This window comes from Schistocerca americana, chromosome 4 (genome assembly GCF_021461395.2).
Source record: "Schistocerca americana isolate TAMUIC-IGC-003095 chromosome 4, iqSchAmer2.1, whole genome shotgun sequence".
Taxonomy (NCBI): domain Eukaryota; kingdom Metazoa; phylum Arthropoda; class Insecta; order Orthoptera; family Acrididae; genus Schistocerca; species Schistocerca americana.
This window is the reverse complement of record NC_060122.1, coordinates 130,173,301-130,200,176: the sequence shown is the minus strand read 5'-3', so window position 1 is coordinate 130,200,176 and position 26,876 is coordinate 130,173,301.

Below are 26,876 nucleotides of genomic sequence, written 5' to 3'. Positions count from 1 at the left end.
AGCACAGATTATCACTGCATTTAAAATGCGTTTCCTGTAGACACAGACAGAAGTGTCTCTCCTATGCTGTTACAGCTCCTCCACGACTTCTGTACCGGCTCACGTTCCATTGAAGTAAATGAGTCATTTATCTGGAAGGTTTATATTTTCCTCTTGTCCCTCTGCGTGTAGGAGAACCGACTTTAGAAGGAGGAGAACTGTGTGGGCTCAAGGGTTCATCGAAGTTGAGTTCTAGCTCCATGGCCGCATCTTCATCCTCTGAGTGCTCGTCATTCTGACAAGCCACCTGCTTCGAATCTGGCTTCTTGATAATACGCCTAACCTTAATCTTCTCCGTCTGATTCGACAATACCGAAGTAGGCTGTGCCAACACAGTGTGCAACAGTTGCTTTACCAAAGCAGCAGCATCAACGTCAGGAATGGAAACGGTTATTGGCTCTGAGCACTATGCGACTTAACTTCTGAGGTCATCAGTCGCCTAGAACTTAGAACTAATTAAACCTAACTAACCTAAGGACATCACACACATCCATGCCCGAGGCATGATTCGAACCTGCGACCGTAGCTCTCGTTCGGCTCCAGACTGCAGCGCCTAGAACCGCACGGCCACTCCGACCGGCCAAACGGTTATTACTGCTGAAGTTTGAGTGGAGAGAGCAACTGCAGCACCAGAAGCCATGGTATATGTAGGAGTCTACATGGAGAAAGCAACAGTTCCATCAGGGGCTCAGGTGGTTCTGTGACAGTGTAGGCTGCGTATACCTTGACTTGCGCCATCAGGTGGTGGATTTCTGGATTCCGCTTCGGTGGTTAGCAGTCCATCACACACAGGAAGCGGCTACACCGGTAGCTGGGCCTCTGTGGAAGGGACTGGGCGTTTTTTAGGTTAGAGGGTCTCAGGAAACCACAGAAAGAGCTTCTGTCTAAAAGGGGCAGGTAACACACAGTAAGGTAGTTTTAGAAGCGATCGGTATTGTAAACTGTCGCAGCTGTTTAGGGAAAGGAGCAGAGGTCCAAGCCCTAATAGAAAACATTGAAGCTAAAATAGTTACAGGCACTGAAAGCTGGCTAAAGCCATAAATAACTTCATCCGAAATGTTTCCAAACGACCTAAAAGGGTTCAGAAAGGATACGAGGCGCGTTTTTTAAGTAAGTACTGTTTTGAAATAAAAAAAAGACGTGCTAAGATATCTCAATAATTTTATTTTTACATGAAAACCTGTATCTTAATTTACTTTTCTACGTAATTTCCGTGAATATTGAGGCACTTGTCATAACGTTGAACTAGTTTTTGAATACCGTCCTCATAGAAGTCTGCCGGCTGACTTGTTAACCACTGCATCACCACTATTTTAACTTCGTCATCGTCCTGAAGACGCTGACCGCTCACGTGTTTCTTCAAGTGCAGGAACATATGGTAGTCACTGGGCGCAAGATCGGGGCTGTACGGAGAATGATCTAGAGTTTCCCATCGAAAAGATGTGATGAGATCTTTGGTCTGATTCGCCACATGCGGACGGGTATTGTCGTGCAGAAAACGATGCTGTTGCTCAACTTCCATGGACTGTTGCTTTGATTGTGGTGCCACGTAGGCCATCCATATTTCATCGCCCGTGACAATTTGGCTTAAGAAATGATCACCGCCGTTGGTACCGCTCAAGGAAAGTCAATGCACTGTCTAAACGTTGGATTTTGTGCACATCCGTCAACATTTTCGGTACACAACGTGCGCACAATTTTCGGTCATTCAAGTGCTCGGTCACAATGCCATACCAAACACTACGTGAAACATCAGGAATGTCACCCCGCAAGGAGGAAATCCTAAAGCGTCTGTTTTCTCTCACCTTATTGTCCACTTCCTGCACCAAACTTTCATTAACGACCGAAGGTCGCCCACTCCGTCCGCCGCTCGTGGTCGTGCGGTAGCATTCTCGCTTCCCACGCTCGGGTTTTTGGGTTCGATTCCCGGCGGGGTCATGGATTTTCTCTGCCTCGTGACGACTGGGTGTTGTGTGCTGTTCTTAGGTTAGTTAGGTTCAAGTAGTTCTAATTTCCAGGGGACTGATGACCATAGCTGTTAAGTCCCATAGTGCTCAGAGCCATTTTTTTCGCCCACTCCGTTGTTCATCATGCGCATTTGTGCGGCCATCTTTAAATGCTCTCACCCACTTTCTTACCATGCCATCACTCATAATGTTTTCTCCGTAAACTACACAGATCTGACGATGAATATCGATCGCTTTTAGGCCTTTAGCACTAAGAAATCTTATAACAGCCCGTACTTCACAGTCGGTGGGATTCACAATTATCGGAGGCATCTTAAACACTCAGTACACAACGTAAACAAGGAAGAATCAGGCTGTAATGACGTCAGTGCGTAGATTAAAGTCCTGGCTTTCATGTAAAAATAAAATTATTGAGATATCTTAGCACGTCTTTTTTTAATTTCAAAATGGTACTAACTTAAAAAACACGCCTCGTAGATTAAATACAGTTGGTGGTGGAGTACTTGTTGCTGTCAGAAGTGGTTTACCTTGTAGTGAAATTTATTTAGATAGTTCCTGCAAAATAGTATGGGGAGAGGTTATACTTCACACTCTGACTAAACTATTAATTGGATCGTTTTACCGACCCCCGACTCAGAAGAAATAATTGTTGATCAGATAAAAGAAAACTTGAGTCTAATTTCAAGTAGGTACACAACTCATAAATTATAGTTGGTGCCGACTTCAGTAAATGCTCGATATGCTGGAAGAATTATACGTTTAAAGCCGGCAGCAGGCATAACAAGTCATCCGTAATTGTACTGAATGCTTTCTCAGAAAATCATTTTGAACAATTATTTCAAGAGTCCATTCAAAACGCAAATGGCTCCTGCGAAAGCATATTTGACCTCCTAGCAACAAATAATCGTGGAAAAATGAGGAGTATCATGATGAATACAGGGACTAGAGACAACAAGGCAGTTGCTGCTAGGCTGGATGCCGCAACACGCACATCGCACATCCAAATACATCTATTTAAAAAAGCTGACAAAAGTGCTCTTAACGGCTATTTAAGAGACAGTCTCCACTTCTTTTGACCTGATCACGTAAGCGTAGAAAAGATATGGAATGATTTCAAAGAGATAGTATCGACGGCAATTGTGAGATAGATACCTGAGCCTTATTGCAGCTCGCGTTCGTGCTGTTGGTAGGTTAGCATCGTGTCATAGGGATAGTAGCATTTCGTTTTTTGTCGCGTTTGCTGGCGCCACTACGTTTGCTAGTGTTGTGTATCCGCGAGTGGCAGCAGCAGTGATTATCGATATCTAGTGCCCTAGTACCATCTTTCGAAGGGCGTCAAGTGTTATCCAGGTCGGAGTGTGTCGGGTAGTTTGGTTGGGACGGAGCAGCAGTAAGGGCCGGCACTGCGAAGATATGCCGGAACCGCCGGTGGCACGCAGGCACTGCCGGATCGAGGAGCTGTAGTAGCGAGGGCCACAACCTCACTGTCCACCGGTCCCAGGACGTTTGAGTTGAGTGAGCATTAACCCAGTGTTGAATACTCCACTGTTTTGAGATCACGCCATTTGTTCGCGCGTTGCTGTTCGTAGGGTCGCTCAGACGAAGAGCAATGAGTGGCGTGTTTGGAGTTGGCGAAATTAATTAGCTGTCCTTCACTTCTTATTATTAATCATTCAATTCCTTGTGTTTATTGATGAAGTTCAACCAGCGGTATTTTTCTGCCTAGTGGCAGCTACAGCCCTAGTTACCTTCCCTGGAGGTTAGCGTATTTTTGCGGCAGTGTACCTTTCCTCGCCTTGCCGCTGCTGTCCGGTAAGGCGTGTAGTTCGACAGCCTCCTTGATTGTGGTTCGGATATTTTGTTCTTTTGGACTACCTTGGTTGTAGTAGCTCCTTCTGCTTCTGGATGCTCTAAACACTGGATTCTGAAGAATCAGTGCTGTCAGCCAGTTCCGCCTTGCCTGGGATATTGCATCGTTGCGTTGGTTACCAGACGTTAGGTAAATTATGCAAGAGTGTTGGTCTGCGTTCAAACTGTTCCCATCGGGTTGAGTGAATACAACTCTTGGCTGCCTGTCTCATCGGTTGCAAAGTTGTGCGACTTTCCCAGGTTGATCCTTGGAGCACTGTCTGAGGCCCACTACTCTCTTGGTTTGATTAGATTGTCATTTAAAAGAAAACTTTATTTTATTACTATTGGGGCCTTCAGCCAACAAGTAAATTTAATTTCTTGTCAATAAGACCTTCGGCCGTAAATGCAATTTGGCTGAAGTGTTTTAATTAGATATTGTCTCTTAATAGTGAAATTCTGATGACTGTGTTTTTTTTATAAAAAATTATTTTTTGTCTCTTGGAGAAGTTTCTTAAGAATTTTCTATCCAGGCCTTCACCTGTTAAATTGTTTTTTAAGTTATTACAATTGGGGCCTTCATCCGACAAATAATTTGAATTTCTTGAAAATATGGCCTTCAGCCGTGAATGCAATTTGTCTTAAGAATTTCAAATTACATATTGTCTTTTAATAGTGAAATTTTGATAATGGTTTTTTTTTTTCAAAAAAGTACTTTAGTATCTCGTGGAGAATTTAACTCTCTCATTAATTTGCTGTCTAGGACTTCAGCCATCAAATTGTTTTTGAGTTATCTCTATTGGGGGCTTCAGCCGACAAATAATTTGAATTTCTGGTCAATAAGGCCTTTAGCTGTCAGTAAAACTTGCTTAAGAATTTTTTGTTAGACTCTGTGTCTTTACAGTCAAATTTGATAATTGTTCCTTATTGTCAACCCTATTTGCAACTGGTTCCAAATAAAGTGTACGCGATTAAAAAAAAACAAAAACTGAGCAACCAATGGTAACTGAGTAAGGCCCCATCCACACCGAATCCTGCCTCTCCCTAAGTCCCATGTTTCAGCGGTAGCAGGGCGTGGTTACGATTGTTATATTGCCATTACAGTTACTGTTGGTTCGAACTGTAGCTCTGTCAGTATTACACGATATTTGTCTTTGCTATTTGGTTGTTTCAGGTGACCAGTTCTAATGGCAGTCAGGCAATGCCCCGGTATCGGCTTGTTGAGGAAGGACCAAGTCATTTATGAGCTGGCGATGAGGCGCCCGCCTATTGAAGGTAGTGTCCCGGACACAGACGCCCGTTTGGGTGCTACCGTTCTTCAGCCGGTTGACGTCACCCCGGATGTTGTGGGTGAGACGGAAGCATCCATTGAGTTTTTGTGTAAGGCTATTCGGGGTCTTGAGGACACCATCGGCTTTTTGGAGGCACTCTACGTAGTGCAGACAGTTACACAGGGTGCGGGCACAGTTAATACGTTTAACCAACCAGGTAGCGGATTTAAGGAAAGTTAGAGGATGGTTATAAGGAACCAACTGATGAATTGGGGGCCTTGATTAATGAATTGCAGTTTAAGACTACATGTTAGGCACTTAATGGGAGGAGGGCTGGCGAGCAGGACTTGCTGTCTTCAGGGGGGCGTGAAAGCTAGCCCAGTAATTATGCACTTATGTCTCCCGAAAGGTTAGACGCAGCGTTTGCTAAAATGCGTTATCCTCTGGTGCATCTCTTTCAGGACATCACAGAATTAATTATAGACCGAAACGAGCAAATTGAAAGGTTATTATGGTTGTTGGTTCGCCTTGAGCAACAAGCTGGTGCCTTTGGCGTTTAGCATCAAGTTGTTTCGTCGCTATTGTATCCGTTAGCTAGAGGCGAATTGAGGACCCTCGTATCCAGAGCCATGGCAGAAGGTATAAAGGCACATTTGCATGCCGAGCGTGAGTTTCCTCGGAAACGCGAAATATTAATTAAATAAATAATCAGTGACAAATAAATAAAGCCTATGGCACACAACTGCAGCGCTGTGTCGCTGATAAAACAAAAGCACAATTACGTTACTCTTATGTTTGATTAAGAAAGGGAAAGCTCTGGTTGAAGTGGTGCGAGAAGCACGTATTTTATTTTATTGTCTGGCACACCGCCATATTTCATGTTATAGAAGAATACTGCGAGTTGCAACCACACTAGGCACTCGATTCTGTAAAGAATTTATATTTATAAAAGTAAGTAGGATTATGAACTGTAGGCTTATTCATTGAATATATCTGATTTAACTAACTGTGTAACTTTTTTATGTTTAGTAGACAATCACCTCTGTACGACGTATTGGCATGGCTGGCAAATTATTGTAATATTGAGATTTAGATTATGAGTCCGCACCTACCGCAGCAGTCTTTGGAAACGATTTAATTACGAAGTCCGATTATTTCAGTTTTATTTCACGGTCAACTACGAGTAACATTGCCTATACGAAAAAGCCATTGTCAAGCGTCTGATAACGAATAATTAAACGTCCACGTTCCAGATAAGCAAATACAATTGCAATCACAATCACCATCATACAGATAGAATAATTAACATATTTAAAATAACAATATTTTTTTATTCATTTTATTTATTTTATAAAGGGTTTTCCTTTCGGCGGTTGAGGGAGATTGTAATTAACGAAATATTAACCATGGGAGTTCGCTAACAGCTAGAGTGTCGCTATATTTGTCAGATACAGCAAGATAAAGAGAAGTTACATCAGTATGTGGGCAGATTTAAGACGACCTGCTTGGCCTTGTTAGTCGACTTGCTAGAATGGAAGTTAGTATCTATTGTCCTGAGGGGAATGCGAGCGGCGGATAGGTCGCACTTTATTTTCGTGGTCGTCCCTCCACCTGGGAAGAACTTCGTTCCGACGTTGTAGCGATATCTGCGTTACCGCTCGCGGACGATCCAGGCCGTGAAGTCAAGGTTCAGTCCGTGAGCGTTATGAAGGAGGACTGCGTATTATCTACATCGGCGGAGTCTGCTGAAAGGGAACCGCGGAGTTGCTTCAGGTGCGGTCGGACAGGTCATTTAGTTCGTTCTTGCTTTCAACCGCGCACTCAGAGCCAATAAATGACGCTGGGGTCGGCAGCGACCTCGGGATCAAGTCCTTAAACCTTGGTGTGCCCGTGTCGCTACTCGATTATCACCTCCCCTGCCTTGTATTTGTCCTCGACTAGGTGGCGAACCTATTTGTGCCCTTTTGGATTCTGGTAGCTCCTTTTCGTTGTTGAGCTTGGAATGGTTCCTTGAATTTGGTCATCTTACGAGACTTAGATCGGTCCCTTCTTCGGTGCAGAGATGCCGGGTTCCCAATGGGCAGGTCTTGCCTCTGCATGGTTGGGTCAGAGAGAGTATCTCTTGGGAGATTTCTCCTGGCCCTTGTCTTTAGCCTTGGTTAAGAAGCTCCCGGTCGATTTGATTCTGGGATGAGTTTTTTTCAGTAAAACTGGTCTTGTCTTGGATTATTGCGGGTACACCTTCTTCCTTAAGTTCGCTTCTACGCAAGTTTGGGTTCTGTGAATATGCTAAGCGTAAGGTGCATCGAAATGCCGGCATGCTGGTTGTTGATGCTAAGGTTAATGAGTTTGATCTCACTCATCTGTCTTCATAGCAGCCCTCTGAACAATGGGACTTGCTGCAAAGGTTCCCCGAGCTTCTCTGTGATAGTGTTACTCATGTTCTGGACTACCATATTCGTCTATCTGACTGTATTCCCGTCATGCAGTCCCCATATCGTCTCTCACCGCCTAAAATGAAGATACTAAGAGGAAAGATACCTAAAATGCCCGAGCAAGGAAAGGTGTTATTAGGCCTTCTACATCTGCTTATGCTTCCCCCATATTCCTCGTTCCTAAGGATCAGGGGCGCGACTTTCGGCCTGTTGTTGACTACCGGCTCCTGCACACCAAGGTTGTCCTCGAATCAGTTCATTTAGTTGACGTTCATAGCTCTTTTACTTGGCTTTCCGGTGGTAATTTGTTCACCGTGCTCGATCTGAGTCAAGCCTATTATCAGATTCCCTTAGCCGAAGAATGCAAACACGTTACAGCATTTATACTGATTGGAATCTGTTTGAGCTTAACAGGGTTCCCTTTGGTTTTGCTACTGGCGCAGCCGTTCTCACTCGTTGGCTGGATAATATTCTCGGAGACTTGAAATTAGTCTGTGTTTATAATTACTTGGACGTCTTGTTGATTTATAGCCGTTCGTTTCAGGAGCATTTGGAACATATCAAGCAAGTTTTTACTAGGCTGCAGGGGGCCAGTTTCACTGTTAAAACCAATAAGGTGACGTTAGCCAGGCAGCAGGTATCCTTCTTAAGTTACCTAGTATCAGCGAGAGCATTCGCATTGACCAGGAGTGGACTAAGGCATTGAGAGCTCTCCCGCCGCCTGCTGGTAAACGCGGGATTGCCAGGTTCATAGGCATGTCGAATTATTTTAGGCGTTTTGTTTCTAATTTTGCTCTGTTGGTGGCTCCTTTAAATGAATTGTGTAGAAAAGGGGTGCGTTGTGAATGGAGACCTGCCCAAGAGGCCGCGTTTGAGCCCATTAAGGCAGTTATAGCCAACCCTCGAGTACTCAGAGTGCCTGAATTTAGTAAAAAAAACTATTCTACAAAGCGACGCATCTAATACGGGGATTTCGGTCGTCCTCCTACAGGAGTTCGAGGGTCAAAGGCGGCCATTAGCGTACGCGTCTCGTCGGTTAACCAGTGCCGAACTTTAATATTCCGTTTACGAATGTGATTCTTTGGCCGTCTTGTTCGCGCTGGAGAAGTATCGCTTTTATCTCGAACATAGAGTATTTCAGCTGGAAACCGACAATTAGACATTGAGCTGGGTGCTAGCCAGGCCGCGTAAAACTGGCCGTATCGCCAGGTGGGCAGTACGCATCTGAGCGTTTGAATTCGAAGTTAAACATATCACGGGGTCTGAGAATGAGCTCGCGGACGTCCTCAGCCGTATATTCACTGAAAACCCACCTAGTGAGCACGCCAAAGAAACGGAGGAAGTCAATTTTACTTCTGTCGTGTTAGGCGGTATTCCTCATTTGTTTAGTGACATTGCCGACCATAGGGATCAGGACCCCACTTGGGGACCGGTTAAGGAACGGCTCTCGGCGGGTGAACCTTTGTATGGGTACGTCACCACTAAAGGCATTTTGTGTAAAAGGGTGGGACAAGGAGTTGAAGTTCTGCCTACCAGCCACCCTGGTACGCCCCGTTTTTCATTATTGTCACAACTCGTTGACTGGGAGGCATTTAGGAACCTATAAGACATTGCAGAAAATTAAGGAGCATTTGAATCGGCCGTCTATGGACCGAGACGTTAGAGAAATGATTTCTCGGTGTGGGTTGTGTCGTGGGGGCAAGCCTAAGAACGCTCTTCAACAGGGCTTCTTGAGTTATGAGCACGAATCCTGCCGTATGGACAAACTCTGTATCAATTATTTGAGCCCATTACCTCGCACCAAAAGAGGCCATCGGTATGTATTGGTTACTATTTACGCGTTTTCGAGGTTTTCCTGGCTTCCTTCGAGTTGTAACGTGACTGCTGGTACTACTACTGGTCGTTTAACCAACGTACTTAGTGTTTTTGGACCCCCTAAGCAAATAGTTAGTGATAATCCGCGGCCTCTTTTTCGGCCTCCTTCAAGCTTTTCTAAGCGGTGTGAAGCACGTGACCACCACTCCGTATTACCCGCACGGCTCTTTCGCGGAGAGGGTCAATCTTAATCTCTAATCCGCATTGATTATGTTCCGTCAGAGGACGCCCAGTAAGTGAGATTATCTTCCATAAGAAGTCGCCTGGTAAGTGGGATACTAGTCTCTCTTGGCTTAATTTCGCCTTCAATACAGCCAGCCATGAGGCTTTGAATGCTACTCCGGTTTCCTTGATCTGTGATTATCCTGTCAATTCCCCCCTTTCGAACTTATGGGGAATTCAGGATCTAATCCCTGCGGATATTACCTCTCAGATCGTCAAAGCAAACGGGAATCGTGCGAGGCGAAATATTCTCAGGGACCATAACAAACAGGCTGATTGTTATAACCGTAATCGACGAATCTTTAGGGGTAAACTAGAAGACCAGGTGTATCTCTGTAATTTTCCCAGGAGGGAGGTGCATGTTGGAAACCTTGGTAAGTTCACTCCCCGTTTCCTGGGTCCCTGTGCTATTATGGGTATTTTAGGCCCATTTAATCTTCCAGTTAAGGACAAGCGCACCAGGAAGCAATATTGGCTCCATCTTAATGAAATTAAGTTTGGTTAGGCCACTTGTTGGGTTACCCCCCGAGTTGGCGTTTGAGGAGGGGGGGGGGGGGAGGAGGGTGAGTCATCTTGCGGCTCGCGTTGGTGCCATTGGTAGGTTGGCATCATGTGATAGAGATAATGGCATCTCGTTTTCTTCTCTTGTTTATTGGCACCACTACGTTTGCTAGCATTGTGGGCCCGCAAGTGGCAGCAGCAGTTATCGATATTTAGTACAAACGGTATGGGACTTAACATGTGAGGTCATCAGTCCCCTAGACTTAGAACTACTCGAACCTAACTAACCTAAAGACATCACACACATCCATGCCCAAAACAGGATTCGAACCTGCGACTGTAGCAGCCGCGCGGTTCCGGACTGAACCCCACGGTCTCCGCGGCCGGCCGATATGTAGTACCCTAGTAATATCTTTGGAAGGGCATCAAGTGTTTTCTGGGTCGGACTGTGTTGGGGAGTTCGGTTGGCACGGAGCAGCAGTGAGGACCGGCAGCGTGAGGACATGCCGGGACCACTGGTGGCACGCAGGCACTGCCGGCTGGAGGGCCACAACCACGCAGTCCACTGGACCCACGTCTCTTGGGTTGAGTGAACATTAACCCAGTACTGAAACCTCCACTATTTTGAGATCACGCCATTTGTTCGCGCATTGCTGCTCGCAGTGTAACGCAGACGAAGAGCAACGAGTGGAGTGTTTGGAGGTAGCGAAATTAATTAGGCATCCTCCAGTTTTTATTATTAATCATTGAATTCCTTACGTTTATCGATGAAGTTCAACCAGCGGCATTTTTCTGTCTACTAGCCGCTAACGCCCCAGTTACCTGCCCTGGAGGTTAGCGTATTTTTGCAGCAGTGTACCTTTCCTCGCCTCGCCCCCGCTGTCCAGTATGGCGTGTGTTCGACAGCCTCCTTAATTGTGGTTTGGATACTTTTTGCTTAAGTACCATGTTTCAGTACAATTTATATTAATAAGTGATGGTACTGATCCTCCATGGTACACAAATCAGGTCAGATTGTTGTTGCAGAAGCAACGAAAAAAGCATGCCAAATTTAAAAGAACACAAAATCCCCAAGACTGACAAAGTTTTGCAGAAGTTCGAAATATAGCGCGTGCTTCAATGCCAGATGCTTTTAATAATTTATACAATGAAACTCTGTCTCGGAATCTTGCAGAAATGCCAAGATATTCTGGTCATATATAAAGCACATCATTGGCAACAAGCAATCAATACCTTCACTGCGGCCGGCCGGTGTGGCCGTGCGGATCTGGGCGCTTCAGTCTTGAGCCGCGTGACCGATACGGTCGCAGGTTCGAATTCTGCCTCGGGCATGGATGAGTGTGATGTCCTTAGGTTAGTTAGATTTAAGTAGCTCTAAGTTCTAGGGGACTGATGACCACAGACGTTAAGTCCCATAGTGCTCAGAGCTATTTGAAACATTTTTGAACCTTCACTGCGAGGTAACAACAGTGAAGTCACTGATGACAGTGACACTACAGCAGAGTTATTGAACACGGTTTTCCGAAACTCCTTCACCAAAGAAGACGAAGTAAATATTCCTGAATTACAATCGAGAACAACTGCCAAGATGAGAAACTTTGAAGTAGATATCCTTGGTGTAGCAAAGCAACTTAAATCACTTAATAAAAGCAAGGCCTTCGGTCCAGATTGTATACGAGTCAGGTCCCTCTCAGAGTATGCTGATACAATAGCTCCATATTTAGCAATAATATACAACCACTCGCTCACAGGAAGATCCGTACGTCAAGACTGGAAAATTGTTCAAGTCAGACCAATACCCAAAAAGGGAAGTAAGAGTAATCCGCTGAATTACAGGGCTATATCACTAACGTCGATTTGCAGTAGGATTTTGGAACATACACTGTATTCGAACATTATTAAGTACCCCAAAGAAAACGATTTATTGACACATAGTCGGCACAGATTCAGAAAATATCGTTCTTGCGAAACACAACTAGGTCTTTATACTAATGAAGTAATGAGTGCTATCGGCAGGGGATGTCAAATTGACTCCATATTTTTAGATTTTCAGAAGGCTGCCGATACCGTCCCTCACAAGCGTCTTATAACCACACTGCCTGCCTATGGATTATCACCTCACTTTCTTGTCAGAAAGGTCACAGTTCGTAGTAACAGAAGTAGTATCAGGCGTTCCTCAAGGAATTGTTATAGGCCCTCTATTGTTCCTGTTCTATATTAATGACATAGGAGACAATCTGAATAGCCTTCTTATATTATTTGCAGATGATGCTGCCATTTATCGTTTTGTATAGTCATCGACCAAAACGAATTGCAAAATTTAGATAAGATATCGGTATGGTGCGAAAAGGGGCAATTGACCCTGAATAGAGAATAGTGTGAAGTTCTTCACATGAGTACTAAAAGAAATCCTCTATATTTCGATTACGCGAAAAGTCACACAAATATGAAGGCTGTAAATTCAACTAAATACTTAGGGATTGCAATTACAAATAACCTAAATTGGAATAATCCCATAAATAACGTTGTGGGCAGAGCAAACCAAAGATTGCGACTCATGGGCAGAACACTTAGGAGTTGCAACAAATCTACTAAATTGACTGCTTTACACTACACTTGTCTGCCCTATTCTGGTGTACTGCTGTGCGGTGGGGTCCGCATCAGGTGGGACTGACGGATGACATCGAAAAAATACAAAGAAGGGCAGCTCGTTTTGTATTATCGCGAAATAGGCGAGATAGTGTCACAGACATGATAAGTGAATTGGAGCGGAGTTTTTCGATGCAACTTGATCTTCTCATGAAATTTCAATCACCAGTTTTCTCCTCCGATTGCGAAAACTTTCTGTTGGCACCCACCTACATAGGGAGCGATGATCACCACGATAAAATAAGATAAATCAGGGCTCGCACAGAAAAATTTAACTGCACATTTTTCCCGCGTGCCGTTCCAGAGTGGAACGCTAGAGAGACCGCTTGAAGGTGGTTAATTGAACCCTCTGCCTTGCACTTAATTGTAAATAGCAGAGTACCAACGTAGATTTAGATGTAGATGTGAAATGTCGCTGCCAGAGCATTTCTTGGTATCTAGGTCCAAAGGTGACATCTGAGTGGACTCACAATCGCAGGTGTCTTCGTGAGCACTATAGCAAAGGAAGTGGGAGAGGTTATTGGTTGTAGGGATATGTACACCTTCTTCGCTTCACCGTCACATTTAACTCTTGAATTTTCTATTCATTTTCGTTCACTATACAGTCTCTGCTCCAAGCTGGATGTGAACGTGAACAACGGACACAAAGATAAGGTGAAGCACACATCATTGCGTCAGAGTGACAGGCCATATCACACATCCACACACATAACTCATCCATTACACGCAGGAGTAGTATGTCTGATCTTCTGGAGCATGAAACACCTCATAAGTTCGAGAAAGTATCGTGAGATTTTCAGTGTTAAAAATCCAGCTTTAATATATGCTGGCTAAGTTGGTGCCTCAAACGTCAGTATAAACGTGTCAGAGTTTTCCAATTCTGCATCCATATGACGCATTATATGTTTCACGTTAATGACCCCTTCGTCAGCCCATTCCTCCTGTAGTTCTCAATTGTCCACGTGCATGATAACATAGTGTGTGACCTCTCCTGAACTGTTGAGGTTACAGTGCTTCTCAACTGCAGTAGGAGACTCACACAAAAATTTGGGCTTCAAAAGGCTGTTAACTTGCTGTGATCTCGCTGTTTCGACCAGCAGTATGCCGTTGGCAACCTTTGAAGATGCCTGAGAATACAGCCAAACCATCAAAGCCCTTCTGAATTTAGAAGGGCGACACCTTTTCTAATGAACCATCTCTGATCACAAGAAACACATTTTGACACGCTGGACCCCTCTTTTACGGTGCAATGCCTGAACTTTAGAGGAAGATTGATGAAGAATGCTAACTCCCGTGCTCGCTTAGTAGGATGGTTGTCAGTACTACCCAACGGATGGACTGAACTGAGCGAATGCGACATTGTGCAATATTAGGCAATTTATAACACTTAAAACACTTGATAATGGCACTTTGAAGCCGCAATCATGATTGTGTAAGTGTATATGTAACACTGTAAACAAACAACAATCTAAAATTGCATTAGGTTGTGAATGGCTGAGTGATCCCACGGGCAGCTAGAGAAACAAATAGTCCTCCCAGACGGAGCCCGCCTGCCTGAGTGAGTCATACATAACTGACGTCCGGTAGGTTCAGCAGACGTTTCCTGCTAACTATCGTTCTACCTCTGGAGCCAAGCATCTCACCAGCACGCAGCATACTTTTTTTTTTTTTTTTGTACTGGTTTTTACCATCCTCGTGATCTGGGCGGTCAAGCAAAGGCCCTCGTTCCATGTGAAAGGCAACGTTCCACAGCCAAGCCTCATAGTCGTCGCTGAAGGACGCGCAGAGCTTAAGGTACCAAGGGTCTGGCTGCGCTTACCAGTCCCCAGTTGAAGAACCCCGGGATCACGAAGCCTGTACCCAACAAACAAAACCTGGGCAACTGAGAGCTTCTGAGCAGGAGGGAACGTGCAGTGCGGGACCTATTGCAACCAGCACACGTGAGTACTATGCTGTCGACTGTACTATCGTCACTTCTGGGTTACAAAGTGATGTGCTACAGGATAGCGAATAACTGACATGTAAGTGCTTTCTTGCTGAGAAGAAGTGTTTAAATCGCCAGTGGCTATTTAGTGTATCCGTAGTACATAGAGCAAAAAAAAAAAAAAAAAAAAAAAAAAAAAAAAAAAAAAAAAAAAAAAAAAAAAATAGGAGCTATCGTCGAATATCGAGAGAAGGCATGTTCCCGAAATACTACTATCTAGATTAATGGGTCAAAACAAACAGTTCTGAAAGTGAGTTCACATACTGGAGAGAAAAGTGACAGTTATGTGCTAAATAAAGTTGTTGCGACGCAAACAGTGTCAAATACGACGAAACTAGATAAACAGTTCAGACAATGCGTTTTTGTTCCTTCAGATCCAAAATAACAAAGTAAGGTTTTTCTGTAACATTTTAAACATTAGCATCTATTTATTATTGTTTCAACACCGAGAAAAAACGGGAATTTGGGAAAACATGAAGTAGCTTACAGACAAGGCAGAGAATATTAACTTAGAGTAAAGTGACAAGAGGAAGGGGTATGTGAAATTGATTAATGGCAGATCAAATGGAGAAGGAGTAGCGCGGGAAGGATACCGTATAAACGATCACAACGTCTGGATTCAAGAAATATGTCATGTGATGGACAGTGCATATTTTCCAGTTTCATTTTTACTACAAAATATTTTTCTCAGTGATACTCTCTTAGGTATTTAAGGAATTGTTATTCCATCATGTGCAGACACTTATATTTATTTCTTCTTTTATAAAGTTTTCGCTTCTTCGGGGCTTCAAAACTGACGGAGGTACATTTTAAATTTAGTGTAGATGCACACTTGAAATACTGTTGCCAACACAACCACTGGCAGTCTTTGTTATTTTGAAACACGCATCCAAGATGGTAAGCTCTAGCACTTCCTCTGCCATCTGTCTCACAATACTCTAGAAAATTCCCAGTAACGCACTAAGCTTTATGAATTACTCATATTTTTGAGCTATTCTCACACTCCTTCATTTATAAGATTCGCCGATGTTATTTGCTTAGTCGGTCTTTGGATACCATATTAAATTTTTACACCCCCACCATCCCCGAAAACCTGTCGACCAGGGTGGTGACACAGTCACCCTCCACCCGCCCCCCCCCCCCCCCCCCCCTCGCCCCGGTCACAGAGTCTCCACTGCCCTGCTCAAAACCAGAGGTTTATTGGCGCCTCTAATCTTTTAGGGCGGAAAGTCCTGCAAGTGACCGTAAAACACCAGTTTCTGTTATGAATATTATTTACTTTGGGATGTTAAATAACTAAAGAATCAAATATGACACTTTTACAACTTGACCTATGAATTCCACATGAACGAGTATTTCATATAACCAGCATAGTCGCCATGACTAATGTATTTAAATGAAATGTGGAGGAGCGAAACCGCTTTCACAACTGAATAATTTATATTTTATTTACATTTGTCTATTTGACAACTCGAACGCTCCAGTTTATACTCGCCTAACGTCTACAGCAAAAACGGTAACCTACAATACTACCAACAGCGTTCTACGTGAAGCACTGCTTGTGACGTTGTTGGTTCCAGGGACGAATATGTGCTCTGAGCCATACGAAAAATTTCGAAAGTGAAGAAACATGTATGATACCTGGGAACTGCAGACAACGTACAATATACCACAGTTACGTTTAGATATAATACTCGCGGTATATAAAATTTGATTTCAAAAATACTTTGTACTATCTGATTAGATTTAACTGTCTGTAAGATACTGACGTCTCACACCTAGGACTCTAAGATTCGTAACTGCTGGGGCCCAGAGTACATCCGTTATGGTAGAACTGTGACTCTTCTCTGTATGAGGATACATGCTATAGTTAACTGCTATAGGAGCGATGTAAAGGCGCTACAGCTCACCGTACTCATGTGTGATACCAACAATCCCTGCATATGGCTATAAATGTCATGTCACTTTCTAGAGGAGCTTGATAAATGTGTTTCGTATTCATATCGTCCTGTCCGAAAGTTATAGTGAAGTTTGCGTTATCCCCCATGTAGTAACTGACTCAGAGTACTGTAATATGATTGGCTGAAATAAAAGCCGTCAACCCTCATACGGCGATCGAAACAGAAACTGGTTTTCCACAGGAACGTCACAAATATAAATACCCTGTTAGGCTTTATTTTTTCAGCCGGCGTGGTACCTCTGCCCTCAATGTATGACGTGTATGCATATCGTGCAATATCTCTTGAAGCCGCTCGTGTTGGGTTGATATAATATTTTTGAAAATACGCAGAAGAGCCAATGAAACTGGTACACCTGACTAATATCGTGTACTCGACTAATGTCTGAAGTAATGCTGGAGGGAACTGACACCATGAATCCTGCAGGGCTGTCCATAAATCCGTAAGACTACAGGGGGTGGAAATCTCTTCTCAACGGTACGTTGCCGAAGTCCATCGGAATGCACAATGGACACCTACACATGTAGGTGATGATGATGAGACAGGATGCTTACGTACGTGTCACCTGACAGAGTCGTATCTAAACGTATCAGGGTTCACATATCATCCCAACTGCACACGCCCCACACCATTACAGAGCCTCCGCCAGGTTGAACAGTTCCCTGCTAACATACAGAGTCCATGGATTCATGAAGTTGTGTCCATACCTGTACACATCCATCCGCTCGATACAACTTGAAACGAGACTCGTCCGACCAGGCAACATGTTTCCAGTCATCAATAGTCCAATGGCGGTGTTGACGGGTCCAGGCGAGGCGTAAAACTTTGTCTCGTGGAGTTATCAAGAGCACACGAGTGAGCCTTCGGCTCGGAAAGTCCATATCGTGAAAGGTTCGCACGCTGACACTTGTTGATGGCCCACAATTGAATTCTGCAGCAATTTGCGGAAGGGTTGCACTTCTGTCACGTTGAACGATTCTCTTTTGTAGTCGTTGGTCCCGTTCTTGCAGGATCTTTTTCCGGCAGCGGCGACGTCGTAGATTCGATGTTTTACCGGATTCCTCATATTCACGGTACACTCGTGAAATGGTCGTACGGGAAAGTCCCCCTTCATCACTTCCTCCTCGATGTTGTGTCCCTTCGCTCGTACGCTGGCTATAACACCACGTTCAGACTCTGATAACCAGGCATTGTAGCAGCAGTAACCGATCTAACAACAGCATCAGACACTTGTTGGTTTATACAGGTGTTGCCGACCACAGCACCGTATTCTGCCTGTTTGTATATCTCTATATTTGAAATCTCATGCCTATACCACTTTCTTTGGTGCTTCATTGTACATACGCATACTCAAAGTGAATCCCGTCAGCAGGTGTTAGCGATGACAAAGTAACATTTGTCGTGCAGCTGTGTGACGGCGCAACAGCTGTAGCTCATATATCATCGTGATTTAGTATTTTTCTGGTGTTCAGTATCACTGCAGGACACGTCAGGTACTACAGAGTCCTTGCGCCATGAGTATTTCGTCCATTCAGCCATGGTGGTGACTACAGCTTTAGATTAATGGTCTAGGGGCTTTACAGAGAAAGAAAACACATGTAGTACTTGCACTTTTATTTTTCACAAATTCTTAGATACGACTTGAAATGTGTACATACTTAAGTAAGACCTCAGTCCAATGACAACATCCTTGTAAGCCTCACGATGTAGAACTGACGGCCCGAGATCATTAACACAATTACATGTTCGCTATCACTGCAGTTTCTAGTTGCAGACTGATTTATACTATAGAATCTTCGCGTCAGGTGTTTGTGATGGCTTCACCTAAGCTGCAGCATATAGGGAGATCAGACCCTATCCTTCTTCTCCTACTACCCTCACAACCATCAATAGTTATCTGCCACCTACAAAGAGAGCTACTGCGCAGCTTGTTTCAGAGTTTTCACCCTTCGAGAGTTCTTACTCGATCTTACTCGACTAGTTTAGCGCTTTTTCTACCACCGTATTTTACTATTGCAGTGTGTATGCAGCTTTAAAACCTGGAAAAAAATGTGTGTCATCTTTGTTTTCAGAAACATAAGGAAGAAGCACACATGATGTTCCATAATCAACTCATCGTTATTGTTCGCATAGATTCTGCTTGAAAAAATGGTTAAGGAGATGATACTGGACGTTAAATGTGACAAGAAAAGGTGACAGTATTAGCTGTTAATTTAAGCAAACGCAACGAGTGTATACTTCAAGTTCTATGTAGCGAAGCATCATTGAGCTGTGTGAAGTCGTCCACAAAGCCACTGGAAATGGAGAATTTTGACTCCTAGATTTTGTTGTTTTCAGGGAACCTACTAAGCCCAGTTGTCCTAAGTATTCTGGAACAAATTGTGACAGAATACGTCACGATGCGGAAACTGGAAGAGTAAGGATTTTACGTCAAGGATAGTGTTAATGCTGATTGCATGGTCATTTAGCTTAAATATAGAAGTGCTTATAAGATGATTCTCGAAATTTATAAATGTGCTATGGAAGAGTGCTAAATTCCGAATGCATTTTTTTTTATTCCTAAACAACTGATGCCTGCTTTATGTATCTTAAACATTTATTTGACAATTTACCATCAGTGTTTCAGAGTGATGAGTTTATTCCAAGAACGGCTAATTTGATAAGCATTTTCCATCAGATGGAGGATGTCAGCAGGACGGACCTCCTCCTGTTAAACTGCACTATGAAGGCTGTGAAAGGGGACAAATAAATTATGTATATGCGCTCCCATTTTTCCTGACTGACTGTCGTTATAGCCCAACAATTTGGTAATGGGGCCATTCTCTTTTTCATTTTAATGCAAGTGCTTTTCCGACTGAGTTGCTGTGACGACGTATTTTTATCTACTATGGAAAATGTAACTGTACAGCAACCAGCGGCTGTGGCAGAGACGCAAGACTGTGTGGGTATCTGTTCACACAAGCACTGAGGTGCTGAAGTGGGTATGTCCACAGGGCCCCCGGGGTGGCCGCCAGTCAGTAGTGGCGTGGGTGGATGGTGCTGCCCTCATCCCGGACAAGTGAAGTGGGGGTGCAGGCCATGGAAGACAGTTGTATTTAATAAAGTGTGTTCTATCCTGTCACGGTGTAGGAATGTTCTCACTGCTATGTGCAATAACCTTACAGTGTCCTGGTAGCCAATGTTTGTTTAACACAAGAGTAGGTGCAAAAGCAGCAAGAAAATATTTATGGCAATGTGATATTGGTTTGTACTGCGGTGATAGTTACAAAAATACCAAGAGAATACTCTAAACATCACTTGAATTTCATGGAGACACTTAGTGAAATGGTTCAAATGGCTCTGAGCACTATGGGACTTAACATCTATGGTCATCAGTCCCCTAATTAACCTAAGAACATCACACACATCCATGCCCGAGGCAGGATTCGAACCAGCGACCGTAGCGGTCACGCGGTTCCAGACTGAAGCGACTAGAACCGCAGGGCCACACCGGTCGGCCACTTAGTGAAGTTGATTGGTTAATGTATAGAACGTGAATACGAAGTCCAACTAACGATGCTGAGTATGCTGAAGAGGCTGCTCATAGGGTACCAACAGGAAAGTACTACATCGATGGGGAAAGGGACCATCAATTTGGATAATAAATTATATTAATTATGATTGAGCTAAAAGTATTCGTTATGAATCAGACTTGCACAAACACAAAAGCACAAGTGGACTTACTGGTGGCCATCTTGGATCATAAATTGCGGTAATCATGTTGACACTTATGGGCCATTAACTGGGTCCCAAAAAACAAAACTAAGAGCGTTAGTGAGCAGATTGTTTACAGTACGGTCATAATTTATGTGGTCTGTTTGGGTAAGAGTGATTACATTAGGGTAGACCAAGAGGTCATAAGGAGAACAATGGACCATTTAAGTCGGGTTTCTCATACATACACTACTTGGTGGCGTATCAGTCTGCGGGCCAACCGAGACCAGATGTATTCAATGGATGAGAAATCTGGAGGACATGCTAGGTTGTATAACAGTCAGACAACAGCTCACATTAATTCGTTGAAATACAGGGTGTTACAAAAAGGGTTGGCCAAACTTTCAGGAAACATTCCTCACACACAAAGAAAGAAATTATGTTATGTGGACATGTGTCCGGAAACGCTTAATTTCCATGTTAGAGCTCATTTTAGTTTCGTCAGTATGTACTGTACTTCCTCGATTCACCACCATGATTTCATACGGAATATTCTACCTGTGCTGCTAGAACATGTGCCTTTACAAGTACGACAAAACATGTGGTTCATGCACGATGGAGCTCATGCACATTTCAGTCGAAGTGTTCGTACGCTTCTCAACAACAGATTCGGTGACCGATGGATTGGTAGAGGCGGACCAATTCCATGGCCTCCACGCTCTTATGACCTCAACCCACTTGACTTTCATTTATGAGGGCATTTGAAAGATCTTGTCTACGCAACTCCGGCACCAAATGTAGAGACTCTTCGTGCCCATATTGTGGACGGCTGTGATACAATACGCCATTCTCCAGGGCTGCATCAGCGCATCAGGGATTCCATATCTACGATGGGTGGAAGCATGTATCCTCGCTAACGGAGGACATTTTGAACATTTCCTGTAACAAAGTGTTTGAAGTCACGCTGGTAGGTTCTGTTGCTGTGAGTTTCCATTCCATGATTAATGTGGATTGAAGATAAGTAGTAAAATGAGCTCTAACATGGAAAGTAAGCGTTTCCGGGCACATGTCCACATAACATATTTTCTTTCTTTGTGTGTGAGGAATGTTTCCTGAAAGTTTGGCCGTACCGTTTTGTAACACCCTGTATATCATGCGAAGATCGAAGATAGGGAATGACTACTAACCTTATCATTTGGGAAATGTAATGGCTACTTTCAAATTAACAGCTATCTAAAGTATAATATTGTATACCGACTGGCAACCCATACCATCGTGCCATTTGACGATGAAGAACGAAATTCAGCCGTCTGCGTCTACTCCTATTGTGCCGTGCGCCCGCGTACAATTCCCGTGGATTTGGAATCCCTCTGGCCGCAAGAGCGCATGGAGAATTACTGTTGCCAGTAGAGGGACGGTCAGAGGAGAACGTATTTAAGGACTGCGGCGACCTGGAGAAAGGGAAAGTGTGACACGGGCGGCGAAGAGCGCAAGTGAGGCGGCGTGATTTTGTGGCCTAGCATCTGCGGTGGCCTGTTGGCAACAGTGGTGCCTTAGCTCACTACCGGTTTGGAAGGGGCGAGTGTTGGTGGCAGCCGTGAACATTGTTTGTTAAAATGTCCTTCCACATGACGCACAATGTCCGTTGTGTCCTCTGCTGTTAAAGTTGCAAGCAGTTTGTGTTCATTGTGGTGCCGGGTTGGGGTCCGGTGTGACCTTTGCAAGTAGCGGACGCTGTAGCGTCTGCTGGATGACACCCGTGGGTTTCCGACTATGAGTAACCTTCGTTACATCCTTCTCTCGGCGCTCTCTAAGCGAGCGTTTGTCAATGGCCGCTGGTGGCTATTTTGATTCCGTATCGTGGTTCGCCGTTGTTTTATATTTATGGAGGTTTAGCCTGGTACTGCTTGAGTTCAGTTCTGTCAATGTGTGTGAGCTTGTGGCCGTCACTATTTCAAACTGATTTTACAATTTAAGGGTACCAAATGCGAATGTAATTTTTGTGATTTACGAATTGTGAAAATTGTTTAATCTAGTCACCGTAATTCTGAAGCATGTCTATAGTTAACTATTGGCTAGTATTACGAGCTCCTGCTATTTAGTAAATTGTTTGTATCTACTAAGAAAAAACTAAAGAAAAATTTTATGCCTCAGAAGTCATATCAAAGTTTCCTGCATAACGTTCATGCTTTTGTGCATTTGTGATATGTTTGCTAAATAATTAGCGAGTTGTCTCTGTGTTACAGGATAGGGTTTGTATCTCTAGTTAACTGTAGTCTAGATAAAGTTGACTGTGTACCACGACTGAAATCTTTATGAAGGTTTCTACAACTGTGGTAGCGGCAACTGCCATTGTATGTTACTAGAGAGGGAGGAATTATTGCTACTGGCGTTGCCACTGCCACCGTCTCTATCATCATAAACTTGAACTACATTTGTCAGTCATTTTGGCTGCTCCAAATGCAATGGAGTGTTGATAATTACTGACAATAGCCGGTGGTTGATATTTGTACCATATTCATTTGATCATATGTTTTGCCGTTGTATTGTAAATGTATGTTTATTTCATTTAATATTTTTTACTAAAAGGAATTGTTTTTAAACTGTTGCCGTTTTGAGGTGTTTGCTATTAGTTGTGTTATAGAAATTTAGTCTTTTCAGTTCTGGATGTAATTTATTAATGTTATACTGGGATTTTTGTTTTTTAAACATAAATTAATTAGTGTCTTTAGAAAGTAAATAAACTCATTATGGGTCAGTACCTTTCCACTCAACACCAGCTCCCTACCGCTTTTCACCTACATCTATGTGACAACTTTGCATTTCATTGTTAAAAGCTTGGCAGAAGGTTCATCGATCCATTTTCACACTGTTCCTCTACTGCTCGCTCTCAGACAGCATGGTTGTGTGAAAACGAACACTTAAATCATTCCTTTCCAGCTACGATTTCTCTTGTTTTGTCACAATGGCCATTTCTCACTGTGAATGTGGGCTTCAAAAAGTATTTCCGCATTGCGAGGTTAACGTCACAGACTGAAATTTTGTTGAAAGCTCTTTCCGTAACGACGTTTAATTATTGCCACCCCACCATTGTGTCATACTGGTGACTTTCTCTCCCCTGTTTCTCAATAACACAAAACCTCTTACGTGTCCTCCGTCAACCAAATATACCGCCGAGCAGTACTCTAGCAGAGGATGGGCAAGCCTAGTGTAGGCAGTCTCTTCAGAGGATTTCTTTCTCTCGCGGAGGAGACTCTGGGTACGTTCATTGCGACGCCATTCGCAGAACCGTAACCGGTCTGAACAGACGACGTGCTGACACAGCTGCGTGCAGTGAGGTCATTGAACGGACACACGCCGGCGGACCTCTAGCTCAAACCGCGACGCGCGAGCCAACATTGGCGATCGCCGTGCCGGCAGTCAGCGCTGATCCAGACAACGTCACACTGTGAGCGTGGATTATTGCCTTCCGGCAAACGGGCCCGTTCTCTGACTCATGGGACGTGGTGTCATTGCAGAACCCTGAACAGCCGAGCTTCGATGATATAGGGCCTAAAGCTTATTATCGTCGTTGAGTGTTGCATTTCTGCACTCCACAGATTCCGTATTCATACGGTAGTCTTGTGATACCGCTGAACGTGGCCAAAAATGCTTGCGGAACGATAAACCACTACTGATAGACCATGACGCTGTCACATCCGAATTTCCACACATGCTGGTAGATGTTTCTCCCTCTTTTCACTTTCTTCCCACAGAAAAACAACATTCTATCTTTATTCCTGGGTGATACCTGGAGTTTATTCGTTCGTTGTAAACAGAATGTAGATTGTACTACCTCTACCTGCTTTGAGAAGCTGCACTGAAATGCTAATTATTTGAAAATTCACCCACGTGGTTCGGGTCATATTAGTTTGACGACTATTGCATTTCGACTTAATGGTTTTGAACGTTTATTCACCAGGCATTTAATTGTAACCGTAACAAGGCAGAATAACCGAATTCCTACATCTCAGTGTTTCTTACGGTAGACTGTTCTTCTCCGTCTTACAGAGAAGCAAGAACCGGGAAAGACGCGGCACCACGTTGAATAGCGACTACTCAAAAGGTTCACTTGCTGACCAAGGTGGGAGGAAGTACTGTTCAAAACGTTTAAACCTGTTATACAATATTGCAAAAACATTTATTTTTATGAAATAATATGTGCTACAGCGTCACTTGTCACTAATATTTTATTAGCATAACGCGTTTCAGCAGCATGTTGCAACCATCAGGTGCATTAACGGTTACTTTTACATTGTAATTAATTTGAAGTGGTGCTGTATTGGAGCCTTCATCCAACAAAAGATTTGAATTTATGGTCAATAAGGTCTTCAGCCGTGAGTGCAACTTGCTTAAGAATTTTTTAAATTACACATTGCGTCTTAACAGGCAAATATGATAATTGTTCATTTTTGTCAACTTTATTTGCAATTCCTATTATTATTTACAAATAAAGTGTACGTGATTTTTTTAAAAAATGAAAAACCTCTGTAACTAACGGTAACTGATTACTGCCCCGTCCACATCGAATCCTGCCTTTCCCTAAGCACCGGGTTTGAATAGCATTCAGTGGTATCTGATGGCAGTTGCAGTTGCATTTTGTACAAGAGCTTACGTCTTATATGTGTAAGGATAATTCCTGGACTTTTAACGTATGTCCCAGAAAAACACTGTACAATCGTTCAACAAGGGTTGAAACGAAAGTTATGACACAGATAAGCAAGTTATCTTTTACATTAAACGGTATAATGACAATTATATTTTATAAGGTATGCATAAATTAGTTTAACTTATTGCCTTTTCAGTTGTCTTAATGTAATCTGAATTTCAACAGCGTTATGAAAAGAATCAAAGTTGTTACTCTGCTGTGGTTCATCTATAGCGTTGTGAAAAAAATCGAAGGTTCTTTCCTGCTGTCTTAAGCTTTACTGATCTGTTCTGTGCATGAAGGATTACCTAAGATCTAGGAAACGTGATATTACTAACCAGTTTTGTGTGTATTAACGGTTGCCTAAGATCTAGATCCATCAGCTCGATATTTAGAGTGACAGCCCACCTGGAATGAATTAACCCTGCACGATCGCTATTTTCTATTAGAGCACTGATGTATCTGGGGTGATTGTAGTACCAAAGGTGTTGATATCAAATATTTTTAATTATTGTTTGATGTTACCGTTTCTTAGATCGTCTCCAAGTACGGAGTGACAAAGAAAAATTGGAACTTCTGGAACACCGAACAAAACATAAGAAATCCAACAATGATTTTTACTGACTGCAGTTGAACCGCTAAATCTGTCTTAAGAGACAGTGATCCTTATTATCAGAGTTTAAAAATTAAGTTCTTTAGATGACGTCCTCCTGTACGCATGCATTCTTCCTACCTGCGCATGACAATCTCGCTGATTGCTACAATATCTCAGCTGGGATACCACGAACTTCGTCAGACATTCTTTGTTTCATTTCATCCAGTGTTCTTGGCTGGGACATGTACAGCCGACTCTTAAGGTAGATGCACAAGAAAAAAAATCCCAAACAGACAAATGCGGTGATCTTGGGACTCAAGGAATGTCACTGAATCTTAAGATGCTACGGTTACCGAATATTTTTCGCACAGGTGCCATTGATCGTCTTGCAGTGTGGGATGATTCACCACCCTGTTAAAACCAGGTTTCGTGAAGTTGTGGAATATTCTACTATGGAGGTGCAACAATAGTGTGGAACATCTCAGCCTAGAGATCTCACATGCCGGTCATTGTGATATATTCCACATTTCCGAAATGTATGAAAAGACAACCCCGTATGGCGAAATTTCACACTACACTGTCACACTTTCACCGTGCTGACATGCATAGGGCGCTTATAAAGTTCAGTGTGGTTGCTTGCTGCTCAGTATAGGTAGTTCTTATTGTTCATGTGACCTGTGAGATGAAAATGAGTCTCACCTGACAGCAGCAGCTAGTCCATCAACATAGCGGCCTCGTTTACGTTTGTCGTAATATTCTGACAGAACTCTATTCACAACAGGTAGTCGTTCTTCAGTTGTTACACGATCTTATCTCACTAGAGAATTCGGCGATCATCTTCTCTGGGCATAATGGCCGCAGCTGCTTAGTTAAGAAATGAACGCAGTGGACTCCACAAGACTGAAATGCAAACAGCTCGGGTATTCTGTGGAGTACGGTCACCTCTCTATCATACCGTCACGTTCTTCAAAATATGTAATCCAAGTTTTTATCTCGTGTGTCGAAGGAACCGAACTATTTAGTCCTAGGTTGCAAATACGATGGAATTCCCCCTGCCTACTTTCCCGGCTACGAATGTTTTTGAAAAACATTTGTTATGGCAGAGAACGTTGTTGACCGTTCCGCTGATCCATGTTACTTTACAGCTCAACG